Genomic DNA, 21,723 nt, shown 5'->3' on the forward strand with positions numbered 1-21,723 from the left:
GCGTGTAGTTTGGGGCATTTGTTACATAAATTTCTCAATATATGTAAATAATCAATAAATATATAGGTACAATGTATCTTACTTGCATTGCAATGCTTTTAATAATGATCCGTTTTAAAGCGGCCAGGCTGTTCATTAAATTCCGGTACTCAACTGAATGGCTAGGCCGTTCGTTGAATGAATTAAGATAACTCATTGTTCAATGTGTTGGCTGGTTGAAAGCTAGCCCTTGGTAAACGGCCGAACCAAAAGCCACCGGGTTAGGTTAAGGTTAATAATAATAAAAAAATACTTATCTCATTAACTTAAGGATTTATTATTAAATTAAATTAACATATTTTTGATGTTTGTGAAGTTAAAGATCTGAAACCTTTATTTATGCTGGTGAGATTCATCTAATTGAATTATTTCACTTACATACTAGGCAACGCCTGAAAATGTTATTTTTTCAATTTCTATACTTCTTCATGGAGCAGGTGGATTTATCAACAATATTTTGAGTTTGTACAAATTTATGTTAATATAAACAGTTCCATTCAGTTCACAGTTCCAGTAATATAAACAGTTCCCTAGGGAGTTGATTCCAGTTCTTGTCCACAAACATTTGGACATACTCAAAACATCTTTGACTAAACTAACTGGTTTAAGAGGTATAAAAAATGGAAAATTGTTTTCAGACTGAATTGGTTCAGCCGGGTGAATCTCACCCACATGATAATGGTTTCAGCTCTTTTACTTCACTTTTGTGACTTTTGTCAACATATGGAAGAGTTGATGAAATGTGGATTTTCAGACTCAGGCGGAATGGTGTATGTTACACAGTGTGTAATGTGATCGTAGAACAACGACGCATGTGATTTTATTCAACTTTACATGAGTGCGGTTTAAAACTTTTTTAAACGCTTACATAAGTACAAAATTATATCATTTGATACTTGGGTTTGTTATGTATATATATATATATATATTTTCAAACCTGAAATGTAAACCCTTTATATAACCTTTTCAAGATCAAATATAAAAGAAAGTCGATGTCGCATTGTTCGCACATCCGTTGATGTTCTACGATCACGACGAATTTATAAAAAAAACAAAACAAAAACACGCCGATGGTAAATATCTGTAATATGTATCATTGCTCTAGTGCCATAATCCCAGAAGAAAATACGGGAATACGTTTGTATGAATAAAAAAAAAGTGAGACCGCGTTTTCTCTTAAGCGATGAGAATTATTACACTTTTTTGTCTTCAGTCCGACATACCGTTCTGAATTTTCAAATAATTTAGAAATATGTATCAAAAATAATAACTGATATACGCTGACTGTTAATTTTTTTTAAAATAGAGACTTAAAATCACTGTTGCTTTAAATACATACATACGTTGAACGTAACATGTCTTGACTTTCTGATCTAACGCAAAAAAATATTTGTGAACATTTTTTTTTTTTAAATATCAATCACCTGCTTTCTTTAAGATAGGTGGGTATTAAAACGAATATTACTATTAATTTCCTAAAGCCGTTCCTAATATCTTAAATTTAAATTATGATTTAGCTTGTTTAGCTAAAACGCGAAATGGCTGTAGTAACGATGCCGTAACTGCTAAAACATTATCCTTGTATTAATTTAGCGATGGCTTTTATTTGGAGAGAAAACCTTAAATATTTTACTTAAGCTTTCTACGTAATCTAACACACTATCTAGATTCTATAACATTCGCTGTTTTATCGAATAAGGTATTTGAAGGTTTCTATAAATACTTATAGTAAGAAATAATTAGATTTGGTCTGTATAAAGATGCAAAGGCCCCATTTTCCCATACTAACGAGTATTATGTACATACTCGTAATATGCACAGTCCACGCAGCTAGTAGCTAGTGTAGAGCGCCGAAGTCCTGCTCGGGAATTCGTCGCGTACTTCTGTCGATCGACCTTTGTGTGCGACTATACATAAGTAAATATTTAAATAGCATGTTATTATATACCTATTGATAGTGGTAACAATAGGTGCATCGCAATGCAATTAGGATAAATTGAACGTAGTTACGCAGAAAGCAGCCAGCCGTAGAAACTGAGAAATTAGCACTTTTGTGAAAAGTCTGAAGTCACCAGTCTGAAGATGCCAATTAGAGGGTGAAAGCGCTATGTGGAAGTGAACCAAGTATTTTTAAATTAATAACTTAAATGTAAATATAAGTTATTACATCATTACAATGGAATTCCATCAAGAATTTTCAATAAATAATTTTAATAAAATAATGTGTGCTAGTACAGCAAAATTGACAAAATTATACAAAAAGTGTAAACTTAAACCATCAATATAAAAATTATCCTTACACTGTATAATATTCACCAGTCTGAAGATGCCCATTAGAGGGTGAAAGCGCTAATTGGTCAAATAAAAAAGTGGAAGTGTACCAAGTATTTTTTAATTAATAACTTGTGAAAAAGAGTTAATAGTAAAATCTACACAACAGGTGCACTGTTTTTGCTTTGACAAATGATAAAAAATGCGTACATTTTTTTATATTTTTATCATACAAAAATTAATTATGTATTTGACCAGTTTTAATGATTTTTATAGTACCGTAAGATTTCTCTAGAGCTGTGGGTGTTTTCTGCAAATTGAGAAATGCCGTTTTTGTGATCGGCACTATTTTCAGAGTGTGATTAATACAGTTTTTTTTTGTATGAAAGCGGTCTGGCTGTTTTTAGCATAACATAGAATCGACCTTACTGCACCCGATAATATCAATATATCATTATTTCAAAATTGCGGACTGGCTGTTTTCTGCATAACAACGTTCAATTCTGACTTGGCCAGTTTTCTTTGTCTGGCTGATCACTCAACCTAAGTGTCCATCTTGCAGAAAACAGCCAGCCCTATTAAAACACTGACGTATGTTGTGTCATTAAATATTGAACATATTATTTTATATTTATATTAGGGTAATTAATTGTATAGAATCACGTAATTTAAAATAAACTAATTGTGTGTCAAAGGAGTTTTGGTGATTGTTTACAGTCTGGCTGACCACACAGTCTAAAATATACATTTTGCAGAAAACAGCCAATCTAATATTGAATGACACCTCATTCAAGCTTTGAATGTATGAGCTGTCATTCTGTTAAAACATTGTTTTTTCACTAAACGTATTATTATATTAATGATTTTATAAATAAAAATACTCATGTATTTATCCAGTTTTTTTTTAAAATGTACATAAGAGGTAAAACAGAGTATAAAAAAAATAATTATAGTTACATAGCAATGAAATACATATTAATAGTAAAAATAGTTAACAAAAAATCCCACAAAGGCAAGGCCTATTCGTTAAAAATGTTAATGAATTTTTGCTCCTATAATAAATAGTTATAATATTTTTGTGTAACATAAGAAAGAGAAAATAAAATATTCTGTAAAAGATCACATAGTATTTTTTTTATAGTAATTAAAAGGAAATAAAAAATATACAAAAAGCATAAAAATATTCCTTATTATTAAAGGGCAACAAAATATATCATAGAAAAAAAGAGTTCATATCTTTAGTTTGAATCCAGGATAGTGTGTGTTTTTTAAAAGAAGGAAAATTTTGAATGTTTGGAATCAATGAAATGTTATCAGTAAAAAAAGAATTAAATATTTTTGGGCCTATAAAATATGCATGTCTCTGTGCGAGCCTCGTTTTGCAATGTGGTATTGTAGATTTCTTCTTTGTATTAATCTATTTGAATTACTTGTAAATAAATTTTGGTTCTTAAATATATATTTAAGAGAACTAAATTTCTGGAGGCATTTATCTTCCCATCAGCATCTATACCGCAAGAGTTTTCTAGTGCTGTGGGTGTTTTCTGCAAATTGAGAAATGCCGTTTTTGTGACCGACACTATTTTCGGAAGGTGATTGATTATTTCTGTTTTTTGTATGAAAGCGGCCTGGCTTTTTTTAGCAGAACTTAAAATTGACCTTAGTGCACTCGATAACACCAATATCTCATTTTTTCACAATTGTGGACTGGCTGCTTTTTGCATAACTACGTTCAATTGGCGAGCTATTACCGATTCCCGTTATGTTTAAAGCTAATTACGAAATTGTATTGTCAGCTTGCTATCACCGCCATCCAATGCAGTAACGATTTAATTTGTAGGATGAGCTAGTTAACTTTTAAAAAACGACGTGATTGTTGACCCATGATATTCTTTCCAAAATAATAAACACCGATGTGTCTTTTTTAGTGATCCCGTGGAAGTTGGACGTTTCGGCTACCATTGCATTGGTGCACAGTTTTAAACTGTGTGTTTTGTGGAAAATATATGTGTTTATGTACTAGTAATTTGTACCGTGTCGCAGTCGGTAGTAGGCACGTTCCGTGTCATGTTGAGTTTAATTTCAGCCCGTCGTCTCTATTTATGTTATTTGGGTGTTTGTGTATTTCAATTGCCTCGTTTATTATTCGTGAGTACTTTTCGCCTTCAAATTTTTTTGGTTCGAAGGCGAAAAGATGTCCCGTGTCTATAAAGTGTTCCGCCATTGCAGATTTTTCAGGGTGCCCAAGTTTACACGCTCTTTTATGTTCGTCAATGTTTTTGTTTTGTGTGCGCCCTGTGTGTCCAATGCACACTTTTTCACATCCTTGGTAACCCAGTTTATAAATTGCTTCAGTTTCCAGGGGGTTCTTGTCTTTCGGGTTTGATAAATGGTCATTTATTTTTCCCTCAGTCCTAAATGTTTTTAAAATATTTGTATCTTAAGTACTTCGGCTATACTGAAGATGATCCTGATGAGTCTGAAGTTGGCCTCTGCAATGGTAGCCGAAACGTCGGAACGAATCCAACTGACACGGGATCACCCAAAAAAGATACATATTGATAACAGTGACCGTGAAAATCTACGCACCTAAATAATAAACTCCATTAACAAAAATAATTCTGATCACATAACGTATCTGGAATAATTAAATATCTGTATGCATAAATACCAAAGCAAAAATGATTTCATTGTAGTTCGATATAATATGAAGATACTTCAGAACAAAAGATGAATTTTCTTTAAAAATTTTTTTTTTATCTTTACCTTTATTTTTTATTACCAATTTTTCTTCACTGTACTAAAAAAAATATCTGCTGGTTTCGAAAAATCATTTTATAAAGTACTGAGTTCTAATGTCGTTTATCGGCGACTGTTTATTTTTGCTACCGACAATAGTCTTTGTAAGGATTATCACACATTGCATTGGTAGAATAAACCCTTCTTGAATGATTAAATCCTCTAGATGTTCTTTCACCTAACTGATTCCCCCATTTGAATAACAAGCGACCGATGCGATGTTTATCGAGATGGGATCAAAGGGCTCGTCTAGTGCATGCAGCATACAGCGTGCAGCTGTGTTAGAAGATTTTTTATGCACTGCCTATCTTTATTCCGATGGCTAGACATAGGCGCAGGCGGCTATGTATGATCAGGTGCTCGTCGGGCGGCGGGTGGAAGCGGGGGCGGCCCGCCCCCCGGACAGCGCGGTCTTCGCTTCTCGCTTCAGGTTTAGTTTTCTGTGTTCAGTCGATCGCGGACTGTCGCGCCGGTACAGTGGGACGAAGTGTTTGCCGCTCTTTTTCCTAAGGAAATAGTCGCATTCCCGCGTTAGCGCCGAAGAAAATCTGCGAATTTTATTTCGCCACCCCCAAGTGCTCCTCGGAGATAGCTTCTCGTGTTGTGTTGCCGACCGCGTGTAGTTCCTGTACTTCCAGTGGCCGCTCACTGAAGATAATAATTTTCCCGTCCGGTGTTTTTATCGGAGTTCTCGTGACTCAAGTTCCACGTTCTCCCGAAGAACTGCGATATGCCGAGGTCCACTCCTCAGTGCTGAAGAGCCCGGGAGGACCGAAGAGTAGCAGGCCGGCGGTGTATGACGAGTCTCGAGCTAGCTTCCTTTTTCGGAGATCGCCTTCCCACTCTGTTTCGCGGGTATGTTGCAAGCCACTATTCTTACATCATATTGCCCGTGACTTATAAGTTAGCTCCTACATTTATTGGATTTTCACCATTAATAGCTAATATACATATAAATAAATAAAACCAACGAAAACGAAGCGTGATACGCCTGAACGGTTACCCGTATAGGCCGTATATCACCTGCCCCGAGTTCGCACGGTGTTGCTGTGCATTATGCACACTATGACAGAAATCCCACGGCGATCGATGTTATATATTATAATGTTACGCAGTCCACAGCTCTTGTCAGTCGGAAGGGACGGACGGGACGGACGGGACGGTACTAATACTATCGGGTCTGTTTGTTTCCAGTCATAAATCGCCCCTTTCGGGAACAATGAACCCTAGCATTCAGTAGTATGTATCGATGAATTTCCATATTAATAAAGTAGGTAGGCATATAAAAGAATGAAAACAGAGATTCACTACATACATTCGTTTAATTTACTTGTTAAATTATAACACCGATAATATCGTACTAGCTGTGAAATCTCGATGAGATATTTCAAGGCTAACGAGACTACTCATTCTGTTAGTAACCAGAGCCAGGTAGACTGGCAGTGATAAATGTTTTAGGATTCAAAAGATCTGAAATTCTGATTGAAGTATCGTATCTCTGTATATTGGGGAATTGACATAACGAATACAGAATCGAAGCGAGGAGCACGCGTGTATGAAATATACGATTTTGTGTATTAGAATTATAATGTTTACATCTCGTGTCTGTGTTGGCGTGGAACAGCTGCAAACCATTGTCTTCTCTAAACGTGAACAGTGAACATACAGCCAGTCTCGGTACTCGGCGCACTCGGTGTTATAATAATGACCAAACCTCGGCAGTATCTACTATGTAAGATGTATTATCTAGGTGCTGCATACATAAAGTACAAGGGAGCTTTGCATGCGACCAGGAATTAGTACTACACCATATTGTGCTGTAGATTGAACAACACAATGACACGTTGAGACATAACCAGTTGGCACACTAACTCGGTACTAACGAGAAATGTAGTATGATTAATGGTTAGTATAATAATTTAGCATTCCTTCCGCCGCCGCCAACGTCAACATGGAGCACCTGAGCGATATAAGTGCGTTCGGCGTTCCTATCGCAATAACGAATGCATTTAGTGCGTGAGTGCTACCCATAGGCCACTGCGTACTGCGTGTGTGCTCAATGCAATGCATGTGATGAAAACTAATCCAAATTCTCGATGTCCCGGCTACAGACTTTCTTCTGTCGCTGAAAAGCCGCTTAGTTCCATCCTCCACTTCATTGACCACGAGATATTTGCGTCTATTCTAATTTTCTTCATTTTCACTTAGACTTTCTACAAAAACTATGCAATCTTATTCATAAAATAAGACATTCAAATAGCACATGCTCGAACACGTGCACTCTACTCTATTAAATCTAAAGCAAAACCGATAAAAAAGTGCTATTTTTAAAACTTGTTAATACGAGAACAAGACTGAAAGACAATGAGTGGATAAAGCCCAAAAAATGTGGGAGTTCTGCGAGTATATCCTGTTGTAGACGAAATAAAAAGATTATTATGCCTAAAACATTTTGTTTTAAATATTAGCATGTACGTTCCTATGATTTACCCAAGAAATTCAATTTTACGGTCATATTTTGTAAGTCGCAAATACTCGTTTTAGAAAATGTGAAATAAGCTGCGGTAGAGCGAGGCTCGAACCTCGGACCTCCTGATCCCTGAGCCCGCAACACTACCGCGGGACCACTGCCTGTCAATATGTCCTGAATAGTGTATTTTTATAAATTTGCACGTAAAGCGATACAATTACAGTTTTGTTGAATACAACAATATCATCGTACTATGTTTTCTGAAATTTGATTTAAAATGTCGTTTTTGTAACCACTCTTTTGCATAAACATATTGTAGATTGTAGATACCTCCATGCAACGTATACAAGTTCACATAAACACATGTGCAACATATATCTTTATTGTGTGCCTTCGTTAAAATGATATTCTAACTCCTTCTATGTGTACATTTATTCTCGAGTCAAGGTGTTTGACCTTAATTAGTGCAAAATAATGCACGCGTGCATGCTTTTTTATTACAAACGTGTGCATATCGGCACTATCGTGGCTTCAGACATGCATATAGTTAATAGTTACAATACCGTAATAATAGTTTCCGGAAAGACTTCGTATATCTGTCACAATTATTCACGCGGACGTTCGACCCTGATGCGGTAGCATCTGGTTGGAGCACGAAGATTCTCCATATTATGTATCCCCAAGGTCGCCCTCAGCTACTCGGCTTTTCAGGAACAAGAAAGAGGAACCAGGAAATACATCCGTCGAGTCACTCGGCCTGGAGTGGCAGCCGAGATTCGATAATTCAAACTACATAATATAGTCGACTGTTCGGTTTCATGGTCAAGCTCGTTTAGCGTATTTCTTCCTTTAGTAAATAAACGTGACATGTTCCATGGTTCTTTATCATATACGGAGGTACGTGTTTTTAAAACATATCCTTTCTTGTACATACTTATATCTTATATGTAGTATTTGTTAAGGATTTACCTGTGTTATATATATATATTTTAAAAGCAATTGAATCGAGTGGTTTTAATTATAACCTTGATAAGAATCTTCCTAATTAGATTGTGTATTAAAATAAATAATTATTAAGTTTGATATATGTTTTAACTGAGATGAAAATAACTTCGAGAAAGAAATACGGAAGTTTAGGCTTTTGCTAGGTTACTACATTCACTATGTTTAAACTTGGTCATTTTTTCAATGTTGTGAAATAAAATAATGTAAAAATAAGTAATATGCTATCGACGAATTAATTAGTTTTAAAATCTAAGTATTATTATTTTTTTAAACATTTTATGTCTTAAAAATACTTACCTGATTATTTTATCTCCAAACTTGTAAAATATTATTTACGTTGAAAAAAAATTTGTTGTGAAGAGTCTTGGAGATATAACATTGCTGACTCAGGCGAAATCTCTTGATGGTCAGTAAATAAAACAGTAAAACTAAACCATGCAGATTCATTGATATTTTATATCAAAATATTATATCAGTATGATTTCTAGGTAAATTTTATGAAATTAAACAGAAATATCAATACAAAACGTGAGTCCACGACACCTCGGAACCACAACTCTCCCAAATATTTATTTATTTTATAATCTAAAAATATCCTCATTCAAAAAACATCAGTCAATTTATACATTTGATAAACACACCAATTAAATATACTAAAACTAATTATTATATTAAGTTACCTGGTTCTTATAAAAAATACTAATTAATTATGTAATTAAAGAAAATGTACTTTTTTTACCGGTTTATATGAAAAAAAGAATACCCCATTTCATAGCCTAATTATAATATCAAGTTTGACAAACAGTTTAAAGCCACGTTTTCCTGTAATTTAAACAAATAATTGCCGTTCCCTCTTAAATCCTTGTTTAAAATATTCAGTTGTTTACTCAAAATTGTTTTGCTTATGAAACCCGTAATAATGCCCAGTTTCATCTGCTGTCTACGGGCGCACGGTATGCAAATATGATAACTATTTTTGAAAAACTTTTGACGTACCGATACAGAAAATTTCATTCTGATACTCTGTCTAAAAAAAATAACAAAATCAGTTTGATTTTAGGGTGCGGAACACGGGATGACGAAACGTCGATTTTGTCTATTTTAGTTAGGCATAAAAGGTCCAAGATGTAGTTGTCTTTTTCCCACAGTAGGGGCGCCATCTGTAAGACAGTGACAGAAAAACAATGTTCAAAGACCTATTTATCGAAATTCCCTATCACCAAATATCCTCACAATTGATGTAATCCGAAACGCAAAAATAATCATGTAAATGTACACATCTAATGTTAACTAAATACAATTTATATCAAACCTTCGTTCAGCTTGTTATATATATTTTTTTAAATATTATTTTTGCGTTCTTATGATTTACTCGAACATTTAAATTTGGGGGAATTTTCTATAAGTTGTAAATAACTCACTATTAGAAAATGGAAATCATGTTGTGATTGAGGTTCAAACCTCGCACCTTTGGTCCGTGAGTCCACGACACTAGCCTTGGAACCACAACTCGACCAATATTTTTTGTTATACTTGAGAAATTTTCTGCAGAAGTACAAATCGTGTTATCTCGCGATATAATTCTGTAAACAATGAAGCTATAGAGCTGATTACAGTATGCAGCGGCTGATATCTAATATCTAGTTGATAAGTGCGGATAGTACAGCGGAGTTGAATTACAAACAGCTGTTATTAGCATAAATCATTTCTTTAAGATCCATTTTTCTTAGTCATCATCATCATTCCCTTTTCCGCGCCCAGTGGTATATAGAACACTACACTCGGTAAACCAAATGCGGCGTATTTTGATCGTCTGTTACGCGAAGGGAAGTTAATTAGTCTTACGCTTAAGGTGTCACTCCAGGAACAATGAGATATTGCAATTTGAACAATCTTTTATGCATATATACTAGATGCATTATCTTACAACATAAAATACTTAGTGCTTTGTACTTTGCAACGGAGTTTATTTAAACTTTGCTTAATTTAAATCTAAAGCGATATTTCTACTTCGCCTCATACATGAGGCCCAGAGCTTCGATTACAATGGGAAGTTAACACAATTATTTTCGATTGTCTAAAGTAAAACCGAAATTTTTGTACGAAAATGTTTTTATTTTTATGAAAATTTTAAGTATCTTCGTCAGTTATCTGTAATTGAACATGTTTTGAAAAAAAATACATGCATATTCTATTTTTCATACAAAAAGCTTTAAAGATAAAATTCAAGCTAACTTTGCTTTCCTTCCTTCCCATTGTAATACGGGCCCAGAATTTGATTCCAGACATGTCACTAAGAAAATATCATTGATTTTTTTTTTCACTGTAGTAATTTTTGTGTTTTATGAACCGTTACAAATTATTTACCTTTGTTTGATTTAAGTTATTTACTGACAATTCTTGGTGAAATTCCATCGTTATTATGTAGGTAATAACTTATATTCCAGTCTGAAGATTCCCAACGCTGATTGGTCAAATAAATAAGAGGAAGTGTACCAAGTATTTTTAATTTACCTTTATGATATTAACGAGTGTGAGTAATGATACAATTATTGTTAATGCTGTGCCTTATGCACTTTTTCTTGTAACTAGAATGTAGAATATATTTTTTAGGTACTAGGAACTACTTCATTTTTAAGTTGCTTTAATTATTTACTAATATTTCGATAAAAAGCTTACATTGCAAACAGAATATTTTATTTTTAATTAAATTCGGACAAGTCATCAATGAAAACTAATAAATTTAAAGATTTTTTTAAATAAAATCATCATCAAACCCAAATCCGCACCTGATTGTGCATAGGGCACTGCTTTGGAAAAGTACATGCAGTCATCTCATGTGTTATATAGAAATTTAAGATGATCAGTCTTACGCTTCAGGTGCCAATCAAGGGACCACATTTTAAACTAATATTTCACGTTCACTCTCATAGGAATCGAACCCAGGAGCCCGAACACGCAAACCACTACATTACGGGCGGACTAAAAAATAAAAGAAACGTTCTTGTGATTTTTCCAAATATTTTTTTTATTTGGAGTCCATTTTCAATTGATTATTCATAAATAACTGTACATATTATAAAAAGGCTAGTTGTAATAGAGCGAGGAGCGAACCTCAATCGCGAAACACTACCACGGAACCATATAACCCGAATCGATGTAACTTTGAATAATATAATAATGATGCATGATTTTCACACCTTTTCCATTGATGATTACATTGATGACTAAAGACAACTTCCGTATATTCTGCGAATCTCGTTAATGAAGGTCAAAGCACCGAAAAAACTGAACGTGGCTTCTGATAACATGCTGTAATAATGTCGATTTATTGTGCTACAGGAGACGGCTACGATGACTAAGTTCCCTATGACGTTTATCAGATTCCTGGTCAAATAGACAACAAGACAACCAAACACTTATAGTTTAACAGCTTAAATAATCTTGATTCTCGCTACTTCGCTGTATTTAAGTAAAATACATTTTTATAATTTACCTTACTAGATGTTCAAAAATTGTACAAATAACATAAATCGTGAGCATACAAAGAAAACTGGCAGAGTCAGAATTCTTATTTGTTGGCAAATCAAGATTGGAGTTTTTACATAGTCACAAATTAATAGTTTTGATATTTAGTACAATTTTGCTTTACGATCTTTACATTAGACTAGAAATGTATTGTGTAAGTATGGAAGTGTTTTGATTTTGTCAATATTTCCTGTAGCAGATGTTCATCGACCAACTTGATCAATATACAATTATCAATTTTGTAAAAAATCTTTGAAATATTAGTGGATTTTTTTTTTCAGGAAAAAATAACATCGAACTTGGTGAAAAAATCTCAAAATTGCAAAAAAAAATACTTGTCCAATTTTACTTGTATGCTCACGATACCTTTAATTGGATTATAATCATAGTATTAATAATGATTATTCTTATTAAATCGTATTTAAATTATTGTAGATGTACCTATGTACAGACGCAGAATTAAAAGGAAACATGAAAAATGAAACAAAATAAAATTTTATGATATGTATTTTGTTTCCTTGTTAAAAGCGTTTTAAGCGTTAAAAGCGTTTCCACGTTATATAATATGCCTACCTCCTACAATGTAATTTTTTTATGTCTCGTTTTTCTTTTATTCATGTAAAAAAGGGTAGTTAAAATTACCATCGCGTAAAGCAACAGATCCGCCATAAGTTTAGAAGTACATAATTGTACGAGTAGTTCGAACGGGATTATTTAGAAGGAAAATTCATAAAATACCACTCTCGCTAAAGCTAGGGTTTCCTAGGACAGCGGTGCCCGTATCTTAACGGCCGTAGTGAACGGTGATGCGGTGGACAGCCGTCGTAGTGGTGACTAGAGAGTGGTTTTATTTTTTAACGGTGTTATCAACACCATTTTTATAGGAAACCACTCTCTAGTCACCGTTACGACGGCTGTCAACCGCATTAAGCTAGGGTTTCCTAGGACAGCGGTGCCCGTATCTTAACGGCCGTAGTGAACGGTGATGCGGTGGGAAGCCGTCGTAACGTCGTCTAGAGAGTGGTTTCCTAGGGAAACGGTGTTAAATGGTGTTGATAACACCGTTTTCCTAGGAAACCACACTCTAGTCATCGTTACGACAGCTGTCCACCGCATCACCGTTCACTACGGCCGTTAAAATACAGGCACCGCTGTCCTAGGAAACCCTAGCTTTAATGTTCACTACGGCCGTTAAAATACGGGCACCGCTGTCCTAGGAAACCCAAGCTTAAGCGCAGTGCTATGCACACCGCATATCAACTCCTTACAGTAGAGTCGCATATGTAAATAGTATAATGATTAATCAATAACGATTATTGAATACCATGTGCTTTGCGAGTTCACATTACGAAAACTTGTGACGTCATTGGGTATTGGGATTTTGTGTCATATTCCGTGAATAGTGGTGTAATTATTATTTTGGTTTACTTCATTCACTAATTTATTGCAATTTATAACAAAAAACCAGGATATTTAGTTTATTTTATATTACTTATATGATTAATAAAATCCTCAATTACTCACCTTAAAATGTATTAACAATATTTTGAGTTTGTCCAAATTTTTGTAGACAAGGACTGGATTCAACTCCCCGGGGAGCTGTTTATATTAACATTTCACAACATAAATAAAGGTTTCAGCTTTTTAACTTCACAAACATCAACAGATGAAAGAATTGAAGGAATATAGATGTTCAAATATAGGCAAAATGGAGAATGTTTCACAGTGTGTAAAGTTGCCACTTAAACCAGCCATTGACAGGTCATAAGCCCTGTAGATGCCTAGACTTCTATATTACCTTCTCTTAGATGTTCTTCATCTCTGTTGTGAAATGTTAATTAAAATGTATTATTGTATCATACTATGAAACGTATGTATCATCTTTAAAATACATTACAATTTTATACATTATTGTACATTATTATATTATTGAAAATGTTAAACCCTCATTATGCATCTAAAAACAATATGAACAAATTAATATAATTAATATGGAAACATTTTTTATTTATTTATGATACATATGATAATTTTACAATTTATAATACAAATAAATTACATTCCCAGGAGTTACAACTCAATTCGGGACATAAATAATATGTATATATATATATATATATATATATTAAAATCTCATATTAAGAACAACAAAGAAACTAAGCAAGTTTAACACCTTTATAACTAAATATAGCACAACAATACATGAGCCAAAAACCTTTTCTTATACAAACAAAATAAATCTATCAAATGTTTTCAAGAATGGAGGAAGTGGTAGATCTAGAACTAAGGGTGATAAGGTCGTTAACATCCATACTACGCAGACGGTGCAACCATAGTGGCAGTGGAAATCCTTAATGATTAGAACATATCTGTATCAGTTAGTAAACAGAAAAGTTTTTTTTTTAATATTTAGGTTTTAAAATCTCGACCCACAGCTTTCATAAATATATAACGTAAAGTGCGAGTTACGAGGCATTAAGGCCAAAAATACATCTAAGAACAGCTGTGCTTGTTACACATTGAGTTTTTTTTTTACATAATATATCGCGATTTTTTTAGTTATACCTCAAGTTTAAATATGTCCTTTACAAGACGAAACAGATTTCACCAATAATCGTTAATTTTATCTGATAATACCATTTACATGAGCCTATTTATTGTAATTGAAAGTTAATACAGAATGTTGCGATGTCTTCTTTCGAAACTGCTTGTATTGTTAGGAAATTGTGATTTTTAATTTAATGTTGGAAGTGAGTTAATGAATATAAATAACATTATCAAATAGTTGAGCGAGCGAACAACTGCAATAACACGAACGGTTCGTGTTAAAAGAAAACTTGTTATGGCAATCTCGATCTTGGCGTAATATTGCACAAATTGCCATTGAACGTCTCGCTATTGGGACAAATTCATTATTGCGTTCGGTCGTGTGTTGCAAATGTTTATTCGCTTATCTTATTTTTATGCAATTGGTTATTGTGCTAGGTTCAGGTACCTGCGCCGCACGCTAGCATTCAAATGTTTTTCAAATGCGTAAAAATATATTTGGCGTTTGGAAAAATCTCATATTAGACACGCTCGATAACGATTTTACGAAATTTTCTGTTTATAATGACACGTTAAAGTTTCCTCGACCCGCGTCATCAATCTGGCATTAATTTTTTATTTTATTTAAATATGTAGAATTAAGCGATTGTAAAATAACCACATTATTTATTGCCTCCTAATCACTCAAACTTACGAGAGAAGACTACGGTTATAGTAATTACAGACCCAGAAATAAACGTTTACTTGCGACCTTAATAATAATGATCTTTATTCTTGTCATTAAAAGTTATGACTGATGACAATTATTTATTTTTCGTCAAACAATAAAAATGGGTGTCACAAAATACTATAGGCATGTCAAAAACCCATTTAAATTCGTGAAAAACAATTTTAAAACGTAAAAAAATAATCCAACGAGTTTTTAACAATAAATTGTTTTGTACTGAAATAAATTTCAGTAAAATAAAAATTTAAATATCATTACTAATTATAATTTCAAAAAGCTTGCATTTTTAAACATTTTGACTTTGAGTAGGTATGTGTAGCCTTTATTAAAAACTAGTAAGTTTTACTTACGAATCTTATATATGTGCTCGGTACGTTTTACCAAATGTTTTACCTTATAATGTTTTTCCTTTACAAACGTTTGAACCCGGAAACTATTGCAAATAAAAGAAGGGGGAAAAAAGGAGAAAGGGAGAGGAACGGCTGTAAATCGTATTTCTTGGAAGAACATTTTGATTAGCTCGTGTGTCCCTTTGATCTGATTTTCCTCATGGATCATTCCTTTGTAAGAAGTTCTTGCAATTCGTTTTGACGGTTAATGTGTAAGTATAGGTATACCATTGTAGGCGGTGATGTGGCTTGTCGTTTGCTACATATCTACAACATAAAATTGTAAGCGAATCGCGATCGCCTCCTTCCAACAATATCTTCCTGTCAGCATGACTCACTATTGGCACTTGCAATAATGAGTGCATTTGTGCAGGTTCAGGCGCAGACAAAAAGTTGATCTATTTTGTTTGGCCTTAGCTGCTAATCGGTGTTTTGATTGATACATCGTACAACCTAGTTGACGAGTTTTCAACGATGGAGCATGGAACACTAAAAAATATTGTTAATTATATTTCGTTAACGTCAGTATTGCTTTTTACTGTATGGTGTAAAGATGTAGAAAAATGCAAATATAACAAATCGTGGTTTTTAGCATTCTTTCGTACTTGGTGTTTACGTAGTGTATGTTTGTATAATATATATCACTTACATACTTTAGTCTAAATTTCTAAAGTATTATAGTAAAAACGATTTAGTTACAGTGACTTTCAAAACATTAAAGTAGCGTTCTGGTTTTCCCGGCGAGGATCGCGTTTCTAGTGCCCTCAATAGAGAAGTATTGTATTTGTTTGGATTTCCGCAAAGTTTTCATTTGTGTTTTATGCGGCCCTTTTGTGTTATCCGACGACCACCTGACGACCGGCGACTAACACTCTGTTAGAGGAAAATGGCGTCAGATACGGTAGAGTAACTATTCTCATGTGTGGAGTGGGTTTTGTGGAGTCATTGTCATTGCCTGTCGGGCGAAGGTTGAAGTCGCTAACGGGATCTTACTTTTAGTCTATTCACCGAAAATTACTGTCCTATTCATCGGAATAAGAACGGCGTTTCAATAATAGTTTCCATAAAAATGATATTGTTTTGTGAAGCAAAAAGTTAATATGATTTTTTAATCGTGGGACTTGCGCGCAATTTTTTTGTACGTAAGGTTACTACCTCTTACCTACTGACCAACTTAAATACCTATAGAAAACGAATTCCGCACGTTTAGTGGCTGTACGGGGATTCATCCATTTGTGGTTGTCATTTTTCCTGTTATGAAAATATTTTTATTCTTATTTGCTTCGAATGTAGTTTATCGAGCAGCAAATTACTTTGGTTTCCTCAGTTGTGTTTTTTTCGTGATTCATCTCATTTGTTTTCACAATAGCGTATTTTTATTTCGCAACAGTATTTCGTGAGACAGCTAGCATTAAAATCATCGCAATTCTGGACTAGTCCTAGGGCTTTGCCGTTAAAAATATTAGGTATTGTTACCAGTCACGGAATCGAGTCGTATTACTTCATTTGAACACAATGGTGTTATTGTCCTACAGTAATAAAATAGATATACCTTTACTTAATGTCCATATTGTTAAAGGTATACTTACACGGCTATCCGCCATTATTCACTTAGCTTAAAAGTTGAACTATTGATACAAAAAGTTAGGGGGACTTTCGTAACATTGCATTGCCATGTGTGCGAATTATTACGCAATCTTTATGCTAAAAGCTATGGGTCATTAGAGTGTATTTTTGTCCCACGAGCGATGACGTCAGATGTTTTATGTTTCATCTTACGAATTATAGGAATCCGCTAAACTTTATGTCGTTGATACGATTAGTCCCGGTTCCTGGAAAATGGATAGCATTTATTTAAAAAATTTCCACCGACATATTTATTAAAATGTTATTTATTTAAAGCATGTTAAATATCTCGCGCGTAGCTGTTTCTTAGCCACCTTTAAGATAATGTTTAATACATCGCAACATCAACAATTCGTATCGTTGGAAACACCGGAATAATATGACTGCTGATAACTGATAAGACTTTCAAAAGTTGCTCAAATGTTTGGCCGCATTTCGTTGTTTAGATATCGCTGTGTCGATCGGCCCTCCCGTTCTGGCCTTATCAGGAAATCTAAGTTACGAGACTAATAGTATTTTAAATTCACGAATTTATTCATATACCTGTGCCCGTATACAAGGCGACCGGTAGCAGTAGCAGTAGCTTCATTCTGTCGGGTGTCAGGTTTGTCTCAAACGTAAAATGTTAATCCGTCGACTAAACGAAAAGAATGAGGCAATACTGCGTTTTTTAAACTTCTCATTTTCTAACGATTATGATAAAATTTTAAATAAACTTAGCAATGAAACTTCTTGGTTTAGTTTTACTTGTTATTATTTTGACCATCGAGCGTTTTCGCCTAAGTAGGCATCTTCAAGACTGGTCAAAATTTTAAAAAGTAAAACTAAACCAAGAAGTTTCATTGATAAGTTTTTTTTAAATTTTTTTTTTTTTATTTGAAAATTTATTTATAAACCCTTACGGATTATAACATTCATTTTACATAAAATAATACATACATTTTTCATTTATACTCTGTTGTTCAAAATAATATTTTTTACATCTTTTGTAAAGTTTGTCTGAGTCTTTTGTTTAGTTTTGTCTGGTAGTTTATTGTATAATTTCAGTCCCTGGTTCATTAGTCTTGATTGTCCTTGTCTTGTTTTAGAAAGTTGCATATGGTATTTGTCTGATGTTCTCGTATTATGTCCATGTTGACTACAATTTTTTACTAGTTTTAGTTCTTCGTCTACGATTACATTAGTGGCTAATTTATGGATAAATTTTAATGATTCTAGTTGAAAGAGTTCAGTTATATTTAATTGCTTAGTTTGTTTAAAAAGTTCTCTAGTTGCAGTTAAATAGGGAATTATAATTTTATCATAATCATTAACTATGGAGTTTTATCAAGAAGTATCAACAAAAAACATCAATATTATTCTCATTTTCTGTTAGAACGAGTTATGTTAGAGAGTATCTTATATTAGGTATATACACGCCCTAGTCATCTTTAAACATTGTTTTATACTAATCTTTAGGAAAAGACGGGAAGTATGAAATCGATTGATCAATCCCTAAATATAATACATCTTATATACTAAAATGTATCTAGAATCAAAAACACGCGTGGATGAAGCGTGCGTGTTATGTCGCACCTTTCAAAAAATGTTCTTTTTTATGCATAGATGAAGATTTTATGTATAGATGAAGATTTTATGTAGAGCCCTTTCATATAAAACCAGCTTCAACATAAAAAAAGTAGCCTAAAACCAATTTAGAGAGCGATTGAAGGTGTTATATGATCAATAATTGTACTGGTGTTCAAAAGTTTAACCCCGGATATCTATGCTTTTTGTCACATAACACCTTTATCGGCTCATCTCTTCGATTCAATTATACTAAGGAAATAGAGAGGATTGCCCAACGGTATTGATTTCCTACCTGCGGTATACGCCTCTTGATGTGGGATGTAATTGCCATTATGACCGTAACCTTAGATTATTCATTTTATTCTTATTTTACTAAACCGCGTATTATATAACGTAATATGCAATTAAAATAGATCTTCTAACGAAATCTAGAAATACTCATTCATTTTATTTATCGAGTAACGTCACACACCACTTCCTGACTGACGAAAAAATTAAATAAATAAAAAGATATTCAAACGTAATATTTTTCATTTCATTTGTGTAGTTTAAAAATGATTACTAATAATAAGTCACTTATTCTAAGTCCCGGTGAGTTGCAAGCATGCAATTCATTAGCAGGTGTTTTTTCTTATAGAAAAAAAAAAAAAAATAGGATATCCTACATTAAAAATTTTAATTAATAATACGCGTCAATTTAAGGAATTTTTCTCCATATGCAGAATTGCAGAGCAGAATTACTTCGAGAATGTGATCACTAAAATGATCCAACTACAGGTTATGAAACCTATAAAAATTTATACATCATATAATTGCCTTCTTATGGAGGGTTTCCATCTCTGTTGGAAAATCTGTCAATCATCCTTTGCTGAATTCTCAGTACCTACACTACCTACCTAATACCCACTATAGGAGCCCCGTTTAATGATGTCGGCAGAAAGTAAACTTATTTATAATACTTTTGTTATTTACTATCTGCTCTGGAATAACAATAGCCAACATAGTCCTGCACGCAAATGTGAAGGTTTGCCATTGTCAATTTTATTGTCATCTTAGATTCTAAAACGTTCAACGTTAATTTTTCTCTACGAAAAATTATTCGTAAATATATATTTCTTTGCACTTTCTAAATCTGTATTTTTGAACGAATAAGTGATACAGAAAGCCGTTAATTTTACTATTCCACTGCGACGCAATTTACTATATGTAAATAACCGGATAATATTGTCATGAAACGACAAAATTACTAACTTAATATTTTCCGGCATGGCAAATTATTTGTGTTCCCATACTTCTTATTTCTTTAGTATTTGAATTATGTGTCTTTAATTTAACAGGTTCAAAATAAAGTACGCCAGTATTGAAACCAAAATGTTGTATTAGCTGTGTAAATAAGGATATGTTTGTGTGTGCTATTTTAAAATTCTATTTAAGATAAATAATACGGTATTTTTTTATAAGAAAATCCGTTTGTGTTAAAAGTCTAGGCCCACTTGTCCCAGTGGTCAAAGTTTCCATTTTGTAAGGTATTTTATATTGGTAAATAATATATGAATTGCTACAGTTTATGTTTGAATTATTTTTTTTCCTGCTTAATTTAATTAGTCGCCTTAATTGATTAAAATAATTAAAGTTACGAGCGATGAAATTGTTTCGTCAACAGTAGTTATTTTATTTACGAAACTGATCTCACTTAATCCAAGCGTTATTAGCCTTGAAAGTGAATGCAACCTTTGTTTATTGATGTTTTAATTTCTTGTTAATTTTATTGAGCGCAATAATATCCGACAACACAACCAACTCGCCGTGGCTTACGAGCTCTTACTATTACTGTTTCTGCTAACTGGTGAATCATCGAGCCAGACTCTTAACACAATTAAATGTCAAATTCTATACTATAGTGGCAACGTTATCAGGTTATTGCTCGCGATGACACTAGAAATCAAAATCGATGACATTTTTTTAGCTGGAATGTAAACATGCCTGCAAGTTTTTTATCGCTTGATTTGCTGGTCCGTCTATTGTTCAAATTCTTGTTTTCAAAATAAACTGATTTCTTGAAGTTGTGATATGAATCTCTATCGCTATTTACTACCGGAAAATGGAAATTGCCTATTAGCTGTCTATATCTTACTTTTCAATAGTTTTCTAACAATTTCATGCAATTCAGATAATCTTCGCTATCATGTTATCTGCCACAGCGATTATCAAAATGTATATATTTTTTACTAGGTTAACGTTAAGTGTACTGTTCTGCCATACTGTCGATAATTCTCAATTATATGTATGCATTGCTTATGCTTACTCATCTTTAATATTTTTATTTTTTATCTATGTTTGTAAAAGACTTATCCATCTTGCATGCAACTGAATGTTGAAAGAAAATAAAACACCCTTCATTCCACAGCTTAGATGTTAGTGAGTGCAAGTATTTTTAATTTATTATAATACGATTCTTTAAGGGTGTGTTTGTGTTATAATTCCACCCCGGTCTGCTCTGGGCTTGGCTCGGATTCCACGAGTCTAGCCAACTTGGGAAGGTCAAAGACCGTTTACAGCTTGCATGAATCGCGAAGCTCATTCGTTAAGTACAATATGTGCCGTTTGTTCGTTTTCCCGAAGTTGGACATTTCAAAGACGTAATATTGGAACCGTTGGGAAAAGGTTTTTATTATTAATTAATTAATAAAAAGCGAAAGCTCTTGTGTTTTGTTTGTTCCATCACGCACATTTGCTTAAATGGGTACCATTGT

General features: G+C 33.5%; 1 protein-coding gene across 6 annotated transcripts in view; it reads left to right on the forward strand.

The window, feature by feature from the left end:
• The window catches only part of mrj (DnaJ heat shock protein family (Hsp40) member B6 mrj), a 125,812-nt gene that overhangs the window by 4,782 nt on the left and 99,307 nt on the right, over positions 1-21,723 (forward strand). For 2 of the 6 annotated variants that reach the window (XM_088227517.1, XM_088227521.1), the window contains exon 1: positions 5,552-5,964. The exons of the other annotated variants lie outside the window; for them this stretch is intronic. The gene's annotated coding sequence lies outside the window, so the exon portion shown is untranslated. Of the gene's footprint in view, positions 1-5,551; positions 5,965-21,723 lie in introns of those variants that run through there. 6 annotated transcript variants of the gene reach the window in all.

The sequence above is a fragment of the Micrasema longulum genome, unplaced genomic scaffold, assembly GCF_059751315.1.
Source record: "Micrasema longulum isolate JH-2025_06_02 unplaced genomic scaffold, ASM5975131v1 h1tg000508l, whole genome shotgun sequence".
In the NCBI taxonomy this organism is placed as follows: domain Eukaryota; kingdom Metazoa; phylum Arthropoda; class Insecta; order Trichoptera; family Brachycentridae; genus Micrasema; species Micrasema longulum.